Source organism: Pinus tabuliformis, chromosome 9, assembly GCF_031772625.1.
Source record: "Pinus tabuliformis cultivar Carrire ecotype Pingquan chromosome 9, CPIR1, whole genome shotgun sequence".
NCBI lineage: Eukaryota > Viridiplantae > Streptophyta > Pinopsida > Pinales > Pinaceae > Pinus > Pinus tabuliformis.
Genome location: NC_142307.1, coordinates 268,543,572 through 268,562,750, shown reverse-complemented (window position 1 = coordinate 268,562,750; position 19,179 = coordinate 268,543,572).

The following is a 19,179-nucleotide window of genomic DNA, read 5'->3' as shown; positions in this document are numbered from 1 at the left end:
TCATAGAACGATTATTGATGAGGGCGCATCGACATGTATCATGTCGATGAGTTGCTGGAAAACTCTTGGATCTCCAACCTTGTCGCGATCTTCGACGACATTGAAAGCATTTGACGGTAGGTCGTACACTCCGTACGGTATCCTAAACAACTTTAAGGTTGAACTAGGAGGAAAAACAGTGGAAATTGATGTTGAAGCCATTGATGGCAATCTTGACTATAACATCCTACTGGGAAGACCGTGGATATATGCCATGGCAGCTGTAGTGTCGACATATTTTAGGAGGATCGCATTCCCGTTTGAAGGAGGGATTACGATCGTCGACCAACAGAATTTCCTCCCTAATGGTTCACAAGTTACTGGAAGCATTCCCCTGATCCATGGGAGCGACCATTCAATAAAAGATATAGGAGTAGGCTTGCTAAAAGATCCCACAATGATGGGAACTTTCGCGTTGCCACCTCCTTTCCATGAAGGGAATATCCCGTTTGTAGCAACATGCAACATGGTATCTTCGTCAAAGGTCGCAGAAGACAAAGTCGTCATGGATCATCAAGTGGTATTGCCACCTAGCCCTATTGAAATATTGTAGCAATCAATGTTTCAGGCATGGGAGGCAAGCCCAAATGAACGCTCGTCAAGCGTTTGGGTAGATAGGTCCGAAGAATATGGTACCCCATTAGATCCATGGTCAAAAGTTCATGGGACTGACGAAGGAATCTTACAATCAATGATGATTGAGGGGGCACCATGGAATGATCACCACCATCGTTCCCTTCTTCCAGAGTGTGAAGAAGAAACTCAACACGACCTATACCACCCTTCAGTATTTGAATTCCTAACAAATACTGTAAATACGGTGGATTCAGAGAGAAACCTATCCAATATTGAAGAGACCGTAGCCATAAACATCTCGACAAAATCTGATGTTGTTGAGAATATTCATGTCGGCAAAAGTTGTTCCCCTTCAGAACTGGAAATATATAGTGCTCTCTTTCGCGAATTTAGAGATGTCTTCGCATGGTCATATGATGAAATGCCAGGCATTGACTCGAGCATAGTTGAACATGAGATTAAAATGTATCCTGATGTCAAACCAGTAAGACAACGGCTTCGGCAGGTACATCCGAAGAAAGCCGCTGCCATTAAGAAAGAAGTTGAAAAACTTCTCCATGCTGGATTCATCTACCCGGTTCCTCTAACCGATTGGGTATCGAATATTGTCCCTGTTATGAAAAAACAAGGGACGATAAGAGTGTGCATCGACTATAGGGATGTAAACAAAGCTTGTCCAAAGGAAAACTACCCTACACCCTTCATCGACCAGATAATTGATGAATGCGCCGGATGTGAAATCTTTTCCTTTATGGATGGATTTTCCGGGTATAATCAAATAAATATCCGCCCACAGGACCAGTCTAAGACTGCATTCATCTGTCTGTGGGGCACATTCGCTTATCGAAAATTACCCTTTGGTTTAAAGAACGCAAGGGCGACATTTCAGAGGGCAATGAATTATGCCTTTCATGACATCAAGAACATTGTTCAACCTTATCTCAACGATCTTCCGGCTCATTCGCGGAAGCGGACTGATCATCCGCGGCATTTGAGAGCAATATTTCTACGTTGCCGACATTATAAGATAAGACTCAATCCGCACAAGTGTGTGTTTTGCGTCGGTTCTGGTCGTTTACTTGGCTTTGTGGTCTCTAGGGATGGGATTCGTCTCGACCCCTGTAAGGTTCAGGCAATCATTAATTTGCCTCCACCTTCAAATTTGCTTCAGATTCAGAAACTCCAAGGGAAAGCAAACTTTCTGAGGAGGTTCATTCCAAATTACGCAGAACTTGCCAAAGGTTATACTCGTCTTTTGAAAAAGGATGTACCTTTTGTCTGGGACCAGGTTGCGCAAGCTTCCTTTGACGCTCTGAAAGATTGTCTAGTAAGAGCATCATTAATGTACACCCCGGACTATCAAAGAGATTTTAACCTGTATCTAGCTGCAGCAGATATGACCATTGCGATGGTCTTAGTGCAAGAAGTCGATGGAGTTGAACATCCTATTTATTATTTAAGTAAAAACTTAAATGACACAGAAAGTAAATATTCCTATGTTGAAAAACTAGCGCTTGCTGTTGTTCAAGCAATTCAAAGGTTTCGACATTATGTCCTCTTTAGGAAAACTACCATCCTGTCAGATTGCAACCCCATGACGTATATACTGTCGCGACAGTTGCTTGGGGACAAATATTCAAAATGGATAGCCATCCTTCAAGAGTTTGATTTGGATTTTGTAAAATCCAAATCGAAGAAAGCTCTAGTTTTCGCGGAATTATTATGCGATCTCCCATCGTCGTCCAACGATGAAACATCAGAAGAGTCAATCGTGGATGAAAATTTGTTTCTGATATCAGTAAGCGATGAGTGGTATGGAGACATCATTGTTTATCTCCAAACCCAAAAATTTAGGCCTAATACCTCACACTCGGAACGAAAGCGTATACGATACCAATCTAAAGACTACATGATCGTCGGTGATACACTTTACCGTCGTGGTGTCGATACGGTTCTGAGGAGGTGCCTTACCCATGAGGAGGCCGAAAAAGCCCTGAATGATTGTCATTCAGGCGCGTGCGGGGGGCATCAATCTGGATATGCAACAGCACAAAGAATCTTACGAGCAGGCTATTTCTGGCCAACTATGTTTAAAGATTGCATAATAGCTGTCAGAAGTTGCCATGCATGTCAGATCTTTGATAGCAAAACCAGAAGACCGCCCGCACCCTTACAGCCGATAGTTGCTGTTGGGCCCTTCGCCAAGTGGGGCATCGATTTCATGCAATGTAACCCCACCTCGACCGGGGGGCATGGGTATATTATAGTCGTTGTTGACTATTTTACCAAATGGGCCGAGGCGATGCCTACATTGGATAACACTGGTGAAACAACTGCCCTTTTCTTTTTCAATCATGTAGTCGCCAGGTTCGGCGTTCCGCAAGCTATAGTGACAGATCATGGATCGCATTTTCGCAATCACATGATGGTTGAATTAGCTGCCAAACTAGGGCTATCTCACGACAGCTCTACCCCATATTATCCACAAGCCAACGGACAAGTTGAGGCAATCAACAAGGTCCTGAAGCGTATGTTGCAAAGGATGATCGGGGTTCACAAAAGAAGATGGCATCTAATCCTGTACTCAGCATTATGGGCTTACCGAACCTCGGTAAAGAACGCCACTGGGTTCACACCATTCCAATTGGTGTATGGCCTAGAGGCAGTATTACCGATCCAGTGCGAAATTTCGTCTCTTAAACTTGCAATTGACCTCCTCCCCGGAACCTTAGAAGAAGAGGCTCGTTTCCTGGAATTGATCCAGTTGGATGAAAACCGTCGTGACGTCGCTTTGGCGAACGAGGCTCATAAGAAACGAGTCAAAGCACAGTTCGACAAGAATGTCAAACCTCGCATCTTCTCTAAGGGTGACTTGGTTTTGCTTTACGACCAAGAATCCGATAAATTAGGAGCAGGAAAATTTCAGTCCTTATGGATGGGTCCCTATATTGTTAAAAGGGTGTTAGCAAAAGGAGCCTACGAGTTAATGGATTATGACGGAATACCACTGGCGCAACCCCATAACGGGTTGTACCTCAAGCGTTACTATGCCTGAATAGTAACCTGAGTGCTTTTGTTGTATTTTGTTTTCGCTAAAATGTTTGTTTCGGTTAAGTAATCCACCCTTCTCATTTGTCGCAGATGTCGAATTATTCTGATACGTATGTGGGATATGCCGACGGAGCGAGTCGTAGTACGCGGAATTTGTCCTCCGCAGCCTGGGCCATTTTTGATCCAAGCGGCGAGTTAGTGAGTTTCAGAGGTGTGTGTATTGGACGATCAACGAACAATATCGCTGAGTATAGTGCGTTGATTGAACTCCTCTCTGATACCATCGCTCATGGTATACGCCGACTAATTGTTAGGCTAGACTCACAACTTGTGATACTACAACTCACTGGTATATATTCAGTCCGCAATCCAGCTATTTATCGTATGTTTCTAAGAGTTAAGATTTTGGAAAGAGAGTTTGATTCAATTCAATACCAGCATATTTCCAGAAACTTGAACACATTAACAGATTCATTAGCAAACTATGTATTAGATAGACATTTACAACATATATAAAAAGAGATGCATCGGTGCTATGTAAGTGGATCACAAATAAACTGAAATAAACCCCGAAAATCAAAATATATAAAGTTGTTTATAGTTTGTACATAATGTGCTGTAATCAAAACAAAATTGGTCATATGACCTAGAACTCAAAAAGATGCTAGGGGGCACCCTAGCTTAGTGGTGCTCATGAAAGTACGTCACGGTCTGTGCGATCATGCGCAAGAGACGAGTCCATCGTCTAGGCACGCCAATAGTGTGCCGCTACAACTGTAAAGGTAACTCGTCAATCTGTACATCCGGAAGACCACGAGTAAGGCTCTCAACCTGCTCCTGCACAGCTGCAAGTATCTCAGTATCACCAAGGTCACGAATAACAACTCTCCTAGCAGGCTCTGCTGCTGGGGCAGCAACTGGCGATCGTGGACGAGCTACTGGACGAACAGGACCAACATCTGCATGCACCCAAGATTTTAATCAGTTTTGAACAGTAACATCATGAATAAAAACAATAAACAGTGATATGGTAAGAGAGTTTACCAATAGCGCCCCATTGCTCGCCATCAGGAAGCACCAAGTCCGGATCACCTCGGTAGTCCATACCCACATATGGATACTCAGAAAATGCCATCTCCTGACGCTCGAACCACCTAAAGAAGGACTCAGTGAAAGTAATATGAGGTTGACCAGCATGCCGGGACATATGGTCAACCCACCTCTGCATGCGTGGCTCGGTCGGAGAAGGCAAATCAAGCATGATGTACTGAGGTTGCATCAATGGGATTTTCTCCAAGACAAAGGCAGTCAGAATAGAACCAAATCCAAAGTTCTTCAGCCCCCCATCCTTTACCTTGGTCAATTGACTTTTCATCTGAACAAGTACTGCATCACACCAGTTAAACACTTTCGGTTGGAGACACTCCAAGGCGTGCTGCATATAAGATCTGTTGGCAACATGTAAAGCTGCGCTACCAGCCATCCTACCAATGGTAAACAGAATGGACCTGAGAGACCTGTCAGTGATGTCACGAATATTGATCTTGTCGTCTTTGCTCGGCTGTGAACCTTCCCGGCAATACTGACGGATATAGTCTCTGGTGGAAGTAGTCCCTCGAGCCGTACCTGACAAAGAAATGGGGGCACCCCGCCTTAACAACCCAGTCAAGAAGTATATTATTATAGACATTTTTGTGCCTCGCATCATGGAGCATGAAATTTCGATAATTACAGGGATCCTTAGTCCCTAAACATGTTGTTCTTACCCCTAAAAGAACAAGGTCATCAAACAACAGCACTTCCAATCAGTTCTCCACCTGAAAACACTTCAAAACAGGCCAATTTTGGATCATGTCAGCTGCTCCACTGAGCTTCTGCGCTGGAATGCAACTGTCCCTCCTTGTACCTGCGCTGGAAGTCAAGATTAATGAAGGCTACCTGCGCTGGGCGAGATTGGCCAAGTGGCACAGTCATCCTGCAAGGTGTCAACTGCCCAGGAAGCTTCCAAACTGACACTTGGTTCATGAGATTCGCCCTGTGATGAGTAAGAGGTACTTGATCACCATGTGTAAGCAAGGATCTCCAAGTGGACTCAAGAACTGAAGATTAACTGAAGAGGGAGAGGACACAAGGCAGCTTCATGTCAGTCTCAAGCTGACTCATCCTCTCTTCTTCTCTCCTATATATAGAGCTCTTCTATGAGGTCTAAGGAGGCTGGAATTTTGTGTAAAGCAAGGAGGTGCTGTTGGTTTATAGTTAGAGCTTTTGGGTGATTGTTTTACTAGAGGTGAAGAGGAGAGTTCTTGCTGCTGGGGAGGTGCTGCTGAATTGGAGCCATCAATGGTTGTAACCTTCTCAGAACCCTGTTACTTCTATCAATAAAGTTTTGCATGTTCTCCTATATACTTGTATTGCATTGATGTATTGTATTTACTTGTATATTTGATTCACCCTAATCCATGCATCAGTTATGAGTACATGTATCTTGTAGTTTCCTCTCTTGTTTTGTGCAGGATCTGTGTGTAGCTGGACCGACAAAGAGAGCAAGGAGCTGGGAACAAGAGACAAAGAGAGAGGATAAGGATCGACTAAGCGAAAGACACCAGGTTGGTTAATCTTTTCTTCCTTCTCTCTGTACTTTCATAAAGGGAAACATCAAAGCTTTACTTTCAGTTGTTGCTAAAGACTGTCACCTTTAGAGTAGGGATAGGGTCATCCGCATCGGGTACTTTTCCCCACAACAAACTGGCGACTCCGCTGGGGATCCTAGTATCTTGTTGGTGTTTGTAGTATTTTGCTATTCATTTCTTGAAGAAAAGAGTACCAAATCGAAAAGCTTTTGACTATATCAAAAGCGAAGTAGAGGGACTGCTACTCTTGCTCATTTGCTGAGCAAATTCAAGATTTAAAGAGCTAATCTACAAAAGACTCTTTACTCTTTGTGATAGATCTTCATCCTCTTGATCATCCCTTAGCCTGTACTTGACCTATAGCTTTTTATTTCAGCAAAAACAGTGCATTTTTGAGCTTTTTATGACCCGGAAAACTTTGTAGACGCAACTCTCGTGTGTCAGTGCAGGCTGTCCACAGGCAGTCTGCATTACAACGCAGGTGCTCCCTTCGGGAACTGCGCTGAGAGTGAAACTGGTAGACTAGAACCTGCGCTGGTCCAGTTAGCCATTGTCTTGCTCAGCTTTCCCTCTGTGTCTTGGCCCTGTTTTCACTGAATTTTTGCTGATTGCTTGCTGGTCATTGCACTTGCTGTAAACCATTCTCCTTGACATTATTCCGCCTCAGTTGTGTGATGAAACTGTGAATGTTCTTTCAGTATTTCTTGTTTCAGTTACAGTTTCCCATTGTGAAAAGCGAACCAGCATAGCTGTGACCTCTTAGATCCTGAACTGTAAAAGTGTCTTTGTGATCTTATGAGCTAGTTTTATTACTGTTCATGGCTGTTTGAGTTTGTTTGTTTTTCACTTTATGGTTTGAATTCAGATATTTTTAGTGTTGAAACAAGTACTTGTAAAGCGTCTTTTAATTTTAGACAAAACTTGTTTGTTTACGCTTCAAATTGAATTCGAAAGTCATACAACAGTTTTCCTTTTGTCTACATAAACATTAAAGGAAAAGAAAAGAAATACATGCATCTTGCATTTGCATTTTGATAAGTTTGGGTGTCTGATCTAGGAGAAAGTGCATTAGTTTGTGCTTTGTGCTCTGTGTGGAAAGATATTGTTTTTCTCTCCCCTCAGTAGTTAGGATTTTCAAAGCTAAAAAGATTGTGAAAGCTTGCTTATCATTTTAGCTGCATTTAGGAATTTGTACCAATACATCTCGTGGTGATCCTGAAAGACAAACTGATAAACAAGATCAACTTAAAATATATTGAATGAATCTAAAAACGCATTGTAACATAACGCTCACAATAGAGGTCTAGGTAGAGACGTGTTCTGGCGTCGTTAAACGTAGTGACTGTCGATCTCTACGAAGGTGGGTGATTCCTCCTGAGGGACGATAGCACTAATACGGACTTGAGCTCCCGCGTACCGTCGCGTATATTGGGAGACCCCTATAGGCAATTATCCTTTATCCTTAGGAAGCCATGTCGACCGCCCTACTGATCGCGATGCAGTGAACACAGCATTCACGAAGATCGACCACCCGTACCGTAAAACGTATTCTGTGGTTTCGCGAAAGGTTTGGCACACCCTCTGCCTAGATCTCCAGAGCAGTTTCTTTTGCCCTTTTTCAAACTCTATAACTGAAAAGGTCCAACCGAGCATTTGTCACTTCGGGCTCGTTAATACATCGAAGGCGACTAGAGTCATCTTTAGCTTTTTCTCGACTCTTAAAACATGAAAAAGCAAAGTTGTGTCTAAAGCGTCTAATAAAATTCATTCAATACGGAAACATAATTCCCCTTTTTGTATTTTAGTTGATCAAGTAATCCGCAACCGTGGAGGAAAGTCAACTAAAACCCCGTCGTTCAGGGAGGCTTGCGAGTCAACCACCTTTGTCTCCGGAACCGAGAGTAGTACGGACGAAGCGAACTCGCTGGACCAGGTCAAAATCTCCTTTTAAAGTTAGAACGAAAGTTCCAACAACATCTGAGATTCTGGTCACTCCCAATATTTCTGGAATCCCTGCCTCTATTGAAGAAGTTCAACAGCAACAGAGGGACAGTTGTACTGATCCTAGTCTGAAGACAAGTACTTGCTTAACTGAACCAGTTCCATCTGAAACCGGTCCACAGAGTCTTGTTGTTCAAACAACTGTCGCTGTCGAAGCAACCCCTTCTTCGGCACCAGAAATCTTTTACGGACCTGACGGTCTTCTTCTTCCTCCTGGTCTGATTGCAATAGAGGAAATCGTAGAGGACCAGCAAGCAAATACTCCAATTCATTTTGGAGTAGGTACCACTCTTTTTCCTTCTGCATCAGAAGTTTGTTCATCGCCACTGGAAGTTCCTGAAGAATCGTTAGGAAGTTTATTGGATAGACTTAAAATGTCTGAACAACCGTCGACATCTAGAACTGTGCCAAACGACACAGCGACAGTAGAACCTCCTGCTGCCAATCCAACGATGTTTGCCGGCATACCAGCCGTCCCGACTAGCTCTCATCAGCTAGAAGGAGTCCACCCAGGGACTATTATGACAACTTGGTCTGTTCCAGTTTGTTCTTCCGGTATAATACCCGGTAATTCTTATGTTGAAACTAGACAAATTGATCCCTTTGGGAATCAGTTTGGGCCATCCAGTCCTCAAAGGCAATCTATACCCTTGAGCTCAGGATTGTTACCGTATGGGGGGCAATATGCCCTTTCACTTCCCCTTTCGGGGGGATACCCATACGGCAGTTTTCAACCACATTCAGGTTTGACTGAAGTAACGACGAGTGGTTGGGTACCTATGTTACCCCAACAACCAAGAGTTGTATATTCCATGCAACAATGTGTACCTATGTCTAGTATCCCGACGACGCCAGCAATTGTAACCGTGTCGCAAGTTCAATCGATGCCTGTTGTATGTCAACCCCAAGTTGTAATGCAACAGCCTATTGACCCTGCAACACAACCACAATCGCCAACTGCCGGGACGACACAGATACAAACGGGAACCATAACCCCGCATCTTGGTCCGTCGGTTAGTGTCGCACAGCAAAACATGGCTTCACAACCATGGATGGTGCAATACCAACAACCTCAGTTTCAACAGGTGTACCAGGGATCTGAGCAACAGATCTTTGCGAATAGTGGGCAACCCTATATTCAGAACGGGTTAAATCAACCACTTTACAGTGGCCAAGCCCACCAGCCGTATCAGTCATATCAACATCAGTTGCATTATGCTGGTATGCAAAGACCTACTGCTCAGGCGATTCCATCGTATCCTGGGTACGCCTCGCCAAACCTGAATCAGCAGTTGCCATTTGTGGCGACACTAGAATTACCAGATTTACATCGATTGACGAACGATCCAATCGCCTATGCCCATTGGTGGCCAGCGATTCCTCACAAACTTCCTTCGGACATTCCTAAATTCAATGGAAATCCGGGCGAAGACCCGTCGAATCATGTGATGACATTCCATCTGTGGTGTTCATCGAATACCTTGAATGATGATTCGATAAGGCTTCGCCTTTTCCAGAGGACATTGACTGGTCTGGCGGCCAAATGGTATATTGAATTACCAAGAGCCTCTTTTGACAATTTTAGTTCCCTAGCCACGACTTTCTTAACACACTTTCAGTTACCTATAAGGTACGAAACTGGAACGGAGATCTTGACCAATTTCAAGCAGACAACGGCCACACATATATCAGATCATATACATGAGTGGCGTCGTCGTCGCAGAATGGTAAAGACCTATGTTCCAGATCAGCTATTAGCTGAGTGGTTTATAAAGTCGCTTCTGCCGGCAATTACAGAAGATGTGGCCAAGGGAGGCGTCGTAACAGAGGAGCAAGTTATTGCTCGTGCTCAATATTTGGACTTAGTGTATACTCAGTCGGGCACGCTCTATGATAAGATACCTGACGCCCCCAGACCGGAATTTTCAATCCCTCCTCCTCCCGGATCGAATAGTGACTCTCATGCCGGTGATGGCGTGATTGGAACTGCAAACGCTAAGTCGACAAGGGATTCGAATAAGAAAGCCCGTAAGACTTCGAATCAAAAAGCAAATCAAGAAATTCTTGCTTCGGAGGTAAATGCTGTATCTACGGATAAAGACAAAAACTCCAATCAACCAGGAAGCAAGAAGAAACAAAACAAAGGGAAGAAGAAGAAACAAGGTGGGTCATCCCCTCAAAAAACTTCTTCAAACCCTCCTGGGCAAAGGAAACAATTTCCTCCATGTCAAATATGCGATGAAAATCATTCAACAAAGAACTGTCCGTTCAAAGCTGAGTTAAAGAGGTTCTTTAAAAGTTCCCAAACTTCAGCTGTGTTGACTGATCCGTTTCCCGCCCCAGGTCAGAATATGGTTGATAGTGGAAATGCTTCCCCGTCTCAAGTGCTTATGTTGTCGGTTTCTAAGCAAAATGATGCTTTGATCTCGACCAGGAATAAAGATTATGGGAATCCACCAGTGTCGAACGACAAAGGGAAAGATCAACCCAGTAGTTCGACAACAACTTCGGCAGAAGTTGTACCCCCCCTCACGCATGAATTAACAATAAAGCCGCCTAAGGGAGTAGTCCACAAGTCGACATTCAACCCTCGTGCCAGAGCGGCGCAACACTATAATATAGTGGAGGATTTGGCCCAATCGCCATCTGCTATGTCGACTCTTGAGGTACTACAAAATTGCCCATCCCAAAGACAGGCATTGTTATCAGCAATTGGTGGAGTGGATCCTAAAGATTCCAATCTTGTATCCTTTGATCACAAAGGATATGATCCTCAGTTACCAGCGCAATTAGCTTTCCTTATTCAAGTGAAAGCACTCAACAAAACTGTTCATAGAACGATTATTGATGAGGGAGCATCGACATGTATCATGTCGATGAGTTGCTGGAAAACTCTTGGATCTCCAACCTTGTCGCGATCTTCGACGACATTGAAAGCATTTGACGGTAGGTCGTACACTCCGTACGGTATCCTAAATAACTTTAAGGTTGAACTAGGAGGAAAAACAGTAGAGATTGATGTTGAAGTCATTGATGGCAATCTTGACTATAACATCCTACTGGGAAGACCATGGATATATGCCATGGCAGCTGTAGTGTCGACATATTTTAGGAAGATCGCATTCCCATTTGAAGGAGGGATTACGATCGTCGACCAATAGAATTTCCTCCCTAATGGTTCACAAGTTACTGGAAGCATTCCCCTGATCCATGGGAGCGACCATTCAATAAAAGATATCGGAGTAGGCTTGATAAAAGATCCCACAATGATGGGAACTTTCGCGTTGCCACCTCCTTTCCATGTAGGGGATATCCCGTTTGTAGCAACATGCAACATGGTATCTTCATCGAAGGTCGCAGAAGACAAAGTCGTCATGGATCATCAAGTGGTATTGCCACCTAGCCCTATTGAAATATTGTAGCAATCAATGTTTCAGGCATGGGAGGCGAGCCCAAATGAACGCTCGTCAAGCGTTTGGGTAGATAGGTCCGAAGAATATGGTACCCCATTAGATCCATGGTCAAAAGTTCATGGGACTGACGAAGGAATCTTACAATCAATGATGATTGAGGGGGCACCATGGAATGATCACCACCATCGTTCCCTTCTTCCAGAGTGTGAAGAAGAAACTCATCACGACCTATACCACCCTTCAGTGTTTGAATTCCTAACAAATACTGTAAATACGGTGGATTCAGAGAGAAACCTATCCAATATTGAAGAGACCGTAGCCATAAACATCTCGACAAAATCTGATGTTGTAGAGAATATTCATGTCGGCAAAAGTTGTTCCCCTTCAGAACTGGAAATATATAGTGCTCTCTTTCGCGAATTTAGAGATGTCTTTGCATGGTCATATGATGAAATGCCAGGCATTGACTCGAGCATAGTTGAACATGAGATTAAAATGTATCCTGATGTCAAACCAGTAAGACAACGGCTTCGGCAGGTACATCCGAAGAAAGCCGCTGCCATTAAGGCGGAAGTTGAAAAACTCCTCCATGCTGGATTCATCTACCCGGTTCCTCTAACCGATTGGGTATCGAATATTGTCCCTGTTATGAAAAAACAAGGGACGATAAGAGTGTGCGTCGACTATAGGGATGTAAACAAAGCTTGTCCAAAGGACAACTACCCTACACCCTTCATCGACCAGATAATTGATGAATGCGCCGGATGTGAAATCTTTTCCTTTATGGATGGATTTTCCGGGTATAATCAAATAAATATCCGCCCACAGGACCAGTCTAAGACTGCATTCATCTGTCCGTGGGGCACATTCGCTTATCGAAAATTACCCTTTGGTTTAAAGAACGCAGGGGCGACGTTTCAGAGGGCAATGAATTATGCCTTCCATGACATCAAGAACATTGTTCAACCTTACCTCGACGATCTTCCGGCTCATTCGCGGAAGCGGACTGATCATCCGCGGCATTTGAGAGCAATATTTCTACGTTGCCGACATTACAAGATAAGACTCAATCCGCACAAGTGTGTGTTTTGCGTCGGTTCTGGTCGTTTACTTGGCTTTGTGGTCTCTAAGGATGGGATTCGTCTCGACCCCTGTAAGGTTCAGGCAATCATTAATTTGCCTCCACCTTCAAATTTGCTTCAGATTCAGAAACTCCAAGGGAAAGCAAACTTTCTGAGGAGGTTCATTCCAAATTACGCAGAACTTGCCAAAGGTTATACTCGTCTTTTGAAAAAGGATGTACCTTTTGTCTGGGACCAGGTTGCGCAAGCTTCCTTTGACGCTCTGAAAGATTCTCTAGTAAGAGCATCATTAATGTACGCCCCGGACTATCAAAGAGATTTTAACCTGTATCTAGCTGCAGCAGATACGACCATTGCGATGGTCTTAGTGCAAGAAGTCGATGGAATTGAACATCCTATTTATTATTTAAGTAAAAACTTAAATGACACAGAAAGTAAATATTCCTATGTTGAAAAACTAGCGCTTGCTGCTGTTCAAGCGATTCAAAGGTTTCGACATTATGTCCTCTTTAGGAAAACTACCGTTTTGTCAGATTGCAATCCCATGACATATATACTGTCGCGACAGTTGCTTGGGGGCAAATATTCAAAATGGATAGCCATCCTTCAAGAGTTTGATTTAGATTTTGTAAAATCCAAATCGAAGAAAGCTCTAGTTTTCGCGGAATTATTATGCGATCTCCCATCGTCGTCCAACGATGAAACATCAGAAGAGTCAATCGTGGATGAAAATTTGTTTCTGATATCAGTAAGCGATGAGTGGTATGGAGACATCATTGTTTATCTCCAAACCCAAAAATTTAGGCCTAATACCTCACACTCGGAACGGAAACGTATACGATACCAATCTAAAGACTACATGATCGTCGGTGATACACTTTACCGTCGTGGTGTCGATACGGTTCTGAGGAGGTGCCTTACCCATGAGGAGGCCGAAAAAGCCCTGAATGATTGTCATTCAGGCGCGTGCGGGGGGCATCAATCTGGATATGCAACAGCACAAAGAATCTTACGAGCAGGATATTTCTGGCCAACTATGTTTAAAGATTGCATAATAGCTGTCAGAAGTTGCCATGCATGTCAGATCTTTGATAGCAAAACCAGAAGACCACCCGCACCCTTACAGCCGATAGTTGCTGTTGGGTCCTTCGCCAAGTGGGGCATCGATTTCATGCAATGTAACCCCACCTCGACCGGGGGGCATGGGTATATTATAGTCGCTGTTGACTATTTTACCAAATGGGCCGAGGCGATGCCTACATTGGATAACACTGGTGAAACAGCTGCCCTTTTCTTTTTAATCATGTAGTCGCCAGGTTCGGCGTTCCGCAAGCTATAGTGACAGATCATGGATCGCATTTTCGCAATCACATGATGGTTGAATTAGCTGCCAAACTAGGGCTATCTCACGACAGCTCTACCCCATATTATCCACAAGCCAACGGACAAGTTGAGGCAATCAACAAGGTCCTGAAGCGTATGTTGCAAAGGATGATCGGGGTTCACAAAAGAAGATGGCATCTAATCCTGTACTCAGCATTGTGGGCTTACCGAACCTCGGTAAAGAACGCCACTGGGTTCACACCATTCCAATTGGTGTATGGCCTAGAGGCAGTATTACCGATCCAGTGCGAAATTTCGTCTCTTAAACTCGCAATTGACCTCCTCCCCGGAACCTCAGAAGAAGAGGCTCGTTTCCTGGAATTGATCCAGTTGGATGAAAACCGTCGTGACGCCGCTTTGGCGAACGAGGCCCATAAGAAACGAGTCAAAGCACAGTTCGACAAGAATGTCAAACCTCGCAACTTCTCTGAGGGTGACTTGGTTTTGCTTTACGACCAAGAATCCGACAAATTAGGAGCAGGAAAATTTCAGTCCTTATGGATGGGTCCCTATATTGTTAAAAGGGTGTTAGCAAAAGGAGCCTACGAGTTAATGGATTATGACGGAATACCACTGGCGCAACCCCGTAACGGGTTGTACCTCAAGCGTTACTATGCCTAAATAGTAACCTGAGTGCTTTTGTTGTATTTTGTTTTCGCTAAAATGTTTGTTTCGGTAGTAATCCACCCTTCTCGTTTGTTGCAGATGTCGAATTATTCTGATACATATGTGGGATATGCCGACGGAGCGAGTCGTAGTACGCGGAATTTGTCCTCCGCAGCCTGGGCCATTTTTGATCCAAGCGGCGAGTTAGTGAGTTTCAGAGGTGTGTGTATTGGACGGTCAACAAACAATATCGCTGAGTATAGTGCGTTGATCGAACTCCTCTCTGATACCATCGCTCATGGTATACGCCGACTAATTGTTAGGCTAGACTCACAACTTGTGATACTACAACTCACTGGTATATATTCAGTCCGCAATCCAGCTATTTATCGTATGTTTCTAAGAGTTAAGATTTTGGAAAGAGAGTTTGATTCAATTCAATACCAACATATTTCCAGAAACTTGAACACATTAACAGATTCATTAGCAAACTATGTATTAGATAGACATTTACGACATATATAAAAAGAGATGCATCGGTGCTATGCAAGTGGATCACAAATAAACTGAAATAAACTCCGAAAATCAAAATATATAAAGCTGTTTATAGTTTGTACATAATGTGCTGTAATCAAAACAAAATTGGTCATATGACCTAGAACTCAAAAAGATGCTAGGGGGCACCCTAGCCTAGTGGTGCTCATGAAAGTACGTCACGGTCTGTGCGATCATGCGCAAGAGACGAGTCCATCGTCTAGGCACGCCAATAGTGTGCCGCTGCAACTGTAAAGGTAACTCGTCAATCTGTACATCCGGAAGACCACGAGTAAGGCTCTCAACCTGCTCCTGCACAGCTGCAAGTATCTCAGTATCACCAAGGTCGCGAATAACAACTCTCCTAGCAGGCTCTGCTGCTGGGGCAGCAACTGGCGATCGTGGACGAGCTACTGGACGAACAGGACCAACATCTGCATGCACCCAAGAGTTTGATCAGTTTTGAACAGTAAACATCATGAATAAAAACAATAAACAGTGATATGGTCAGAGATTTTACCAATAGCGCCCCATTGCTCGCCATCCGAAAGCACCAAGTCTGGATCACCTCGGTAGTCCATACCAACGTATGGATACTCAGAAAATGCCATCTCCTGACGCTCGAACCACCTAAAGAAGGACTCAGTAAAAGTAATATGAGGTTGACCAGCATGCCAGGACATATGGTCAACCCACCTCTGCATGCGTGGCTCGGTCGGAGAAGGCAAATCAAGCATGATGTACTGAGGTTGCATCAATGGGATTTTCTCCAAGACAAAGGCAGTCAGAATAGAACCAAATCCAAAGTTCTTCAGCCCCCCGTCCTTTACCTTGGTCAATTGACTTTTCATCTGAACAAGTACTGCATCACACCAGTTAAACACTTTCGGTTGGAGACACTCCAAGGCGTGCTGCATATAAGATCTGTTGGCAACATGCAAAGCTGCGCTACCGGCCATCCTACCAATAGTAAACAGAATGGATCTGAGAGACCTGTCAGTGATGTCACGGATATTGATCTTGCCGTCTTTGCTCGGCTGTGAACCTTCCCGGCAATACTGACGGATATAGTCTCTGGTGGAAGTAGTCCCTCGAGCCGTACCTGACAAAGAAATGGGGGCACCCCGCCTTGACAACCCAGTCAAGAAGTACATGTCCTCTATGGTCAAGGGGAAGGACTTCCCCCTAATCTGGAATACTTGGTTAACAGGATCCCAAGCATCAAGCATATACTGCAGTAAAGAAATCTGTGCTCTCATGCTAGAGATACGGAAGAACTTCAGCAGGCCACAGTTCCGAAGCGCGTTCACCGTGACTGGGTCATGGAGTGCAACCATGTCCTCTGCTTCATGTTCTCGTTCTCGCCATGTAAGGGACATTTTGTTCAAAGTTCCCTGCAATCAAACAAGAGAAGGAGTAAGTTCCTGATTTTGATGAAAATCTGGCGAAAAATCATCAAAAAACTCATGCAAAATCAGCTTTTTTAGGCCCAGCGCAGGCAGAGAGTCTTCCCCCTGCTCTGGAACGCAGTCTGCCTTAAGGCTGCCTGAAATACAGCGCAGATTTCGAAAGGGAAACCTGCGCTGATGCCAGGGCGCCCTAATGAAACCCCTGGGGCCCAGAAACTCTGAAAAACATGCATGAAACTGAAAAAGGAAACCATGAAACTGAAGGGCTAAGGTTTAGCTCCTACCTGGTCCAAACGGCGCCGAAAATCGTCCACAGAATCTCCTGGAATCAGCTGGTGAAAATCAAGGAAGAAGAGGCACCTCCAGAGCTCCAACAAGCAAAATGCAAATGAAATGGTAAATGAGAGGTTAAAACCCCTTTTTATGACTTTTTACACAGTTTAAAGTTAAATATTAGGGTTATAATCTCGTTTTCATGCAAATATTGTCCATTTCTAACAAAATTTGTTGCAGCAATTGAAGATGAAGTACTACATTTGAAAAGAGAAAAGCTAGTAAAAGTAAAAAATTAAATTTGACCATGAATCGAGCAGTTTTACCACGGAATTTATGCTCGTTAAAAAATAGAAAAGTGTGAGCAAAGTTTTTCCGCCAAAGTTCAAGCTCATTAAAAAATGAACCTATCTCGGTAAATAACCATTGCGATCGTAAATTTATAAGCCTTAAAAGCCTTGGTCGTGTTTTCATCCATCACCTCCATTTCATTTGGCCGATCGTTCACCCCCATATGTGTGTTTACCTTTTTTGAGGAACAGTTGCGAAGAGTGATTTCACCTAGCCATCCTTGTGACACTACCGTGATTGGAAAATTCCAATTTGTACCTGGAATCAGTTGCTATCCCTGTTTATCACTCGTTCCTCAAAAGACGAGTCTTCTTTGAGCTCTTTTCACTGACTCGTAAAATATGAAAAGTTTGCCGAGTTTTGGCCTTCTAGCTCGTTAAATGACCGAAAGCTATCCCTCCTCTAGATTTTAATCTTTTTGGACCTGAGGGATTATTACACAAAAAGATCGAGCGCTTGTCTTGTTCGGCTCGTAAAAGTACCGACTAGCCATCCCTTCTGTATTGTTTTATACTTTTTCGGACTTAAGGGATTAGATGACGAAAAAGGAATCATGGAGTTGACTTTCTGTACCTTTTCAGACTCTCTAAAAATGAAAAGGACCGAGTTTTCCTTGTCGTTAGACTCGTTAAAATGATTAAATAGCGACAAACTTGTCTTTAGACGAGAACGAGTTTCCCTATCGCTAGGCTCGTTAAATCATAGCGATGGGCTTGCCCGAAGGGCAGGTTATAGAACAAGCATATGTTATCCTCCTCAAGCTTGACAAAAATAAAGAGGTACTGGTCAGAAATGACTGGGGAAAAATTGGGAGAACATCAAAGTTTAATGGTAGCAAGTCACTCTTGAACATGACACTTTTCCTCCGTACCACCGGGTTGGGTTGTTTCATTCACCGGTCTCACCGCCATGGTCCTCGCCAAACCATCCACATTTGGGGTAATGCTACCGATCCATCGCATCATTGTCGTTATATGTTCAAGAGGAGTCATTCTGAAAGTGTCAACCGTGTCCCATCCACTGCCATACATTATCCTTCATCCATTCATGATCGCCACCCTGAATCATATGTCACAGTTTGTTTTCACCTCCACTAAAATCATTAGCTCCGTTCTGTGTCATTGATGTGGGATTCATTAAGGCCCTCCTTTGACGGATCGCTTCTTGTCGACTTCAGCTCATTATCCAAGAAGTTGATCTAGGAACACCCCCATCAGTACTTTGAAGCTTGCATGCCTCAATGGCAAGTTTCTCACTTCCGGCGACAGGTATACATCAATGACCTTCGACCAGAAGATTTTGCGTGGCGTTCGACGCCAAGTCCTTTATTCACGCCACGTGAATTGTACTGCAGTACCTTGAGGGTCATCGTCATTATTGGTGATTCCTCTCGCGCTTGTTAACGGTTTTCATTATTGACCGGTAATCAAGCGATGTCTTTCCATGTTCGACTTCAGTGAAATTCTCACATGGATCGACTTGTACTTAGAGTGAAGATCGAACGAGTTTGAAGACCCCGGATCTAGTTTCATCCATCCGGGCTGCGATATATATTCAGGAAAGATAAAAACATTTGTACATCATTGCAGCAGATGATCATCCTACTCAAAGGATGATAATTTCAGCGGAAGATTATCAGTCTACCTTCAGACGATCGTCTGTCATATGTACCAAAATGTATTTATAAAAGCTGAGCATGGGAATGCCCGCCTCAGCTAGATCATGAAAATAGAATGAAAAATAATGTATTGTATTGTATTGTATTACAGGGCGCCTCCTCAGCACTAGAATGAACTTCGGACCCTCTAGATAAAGCATTTCACCCGATAAA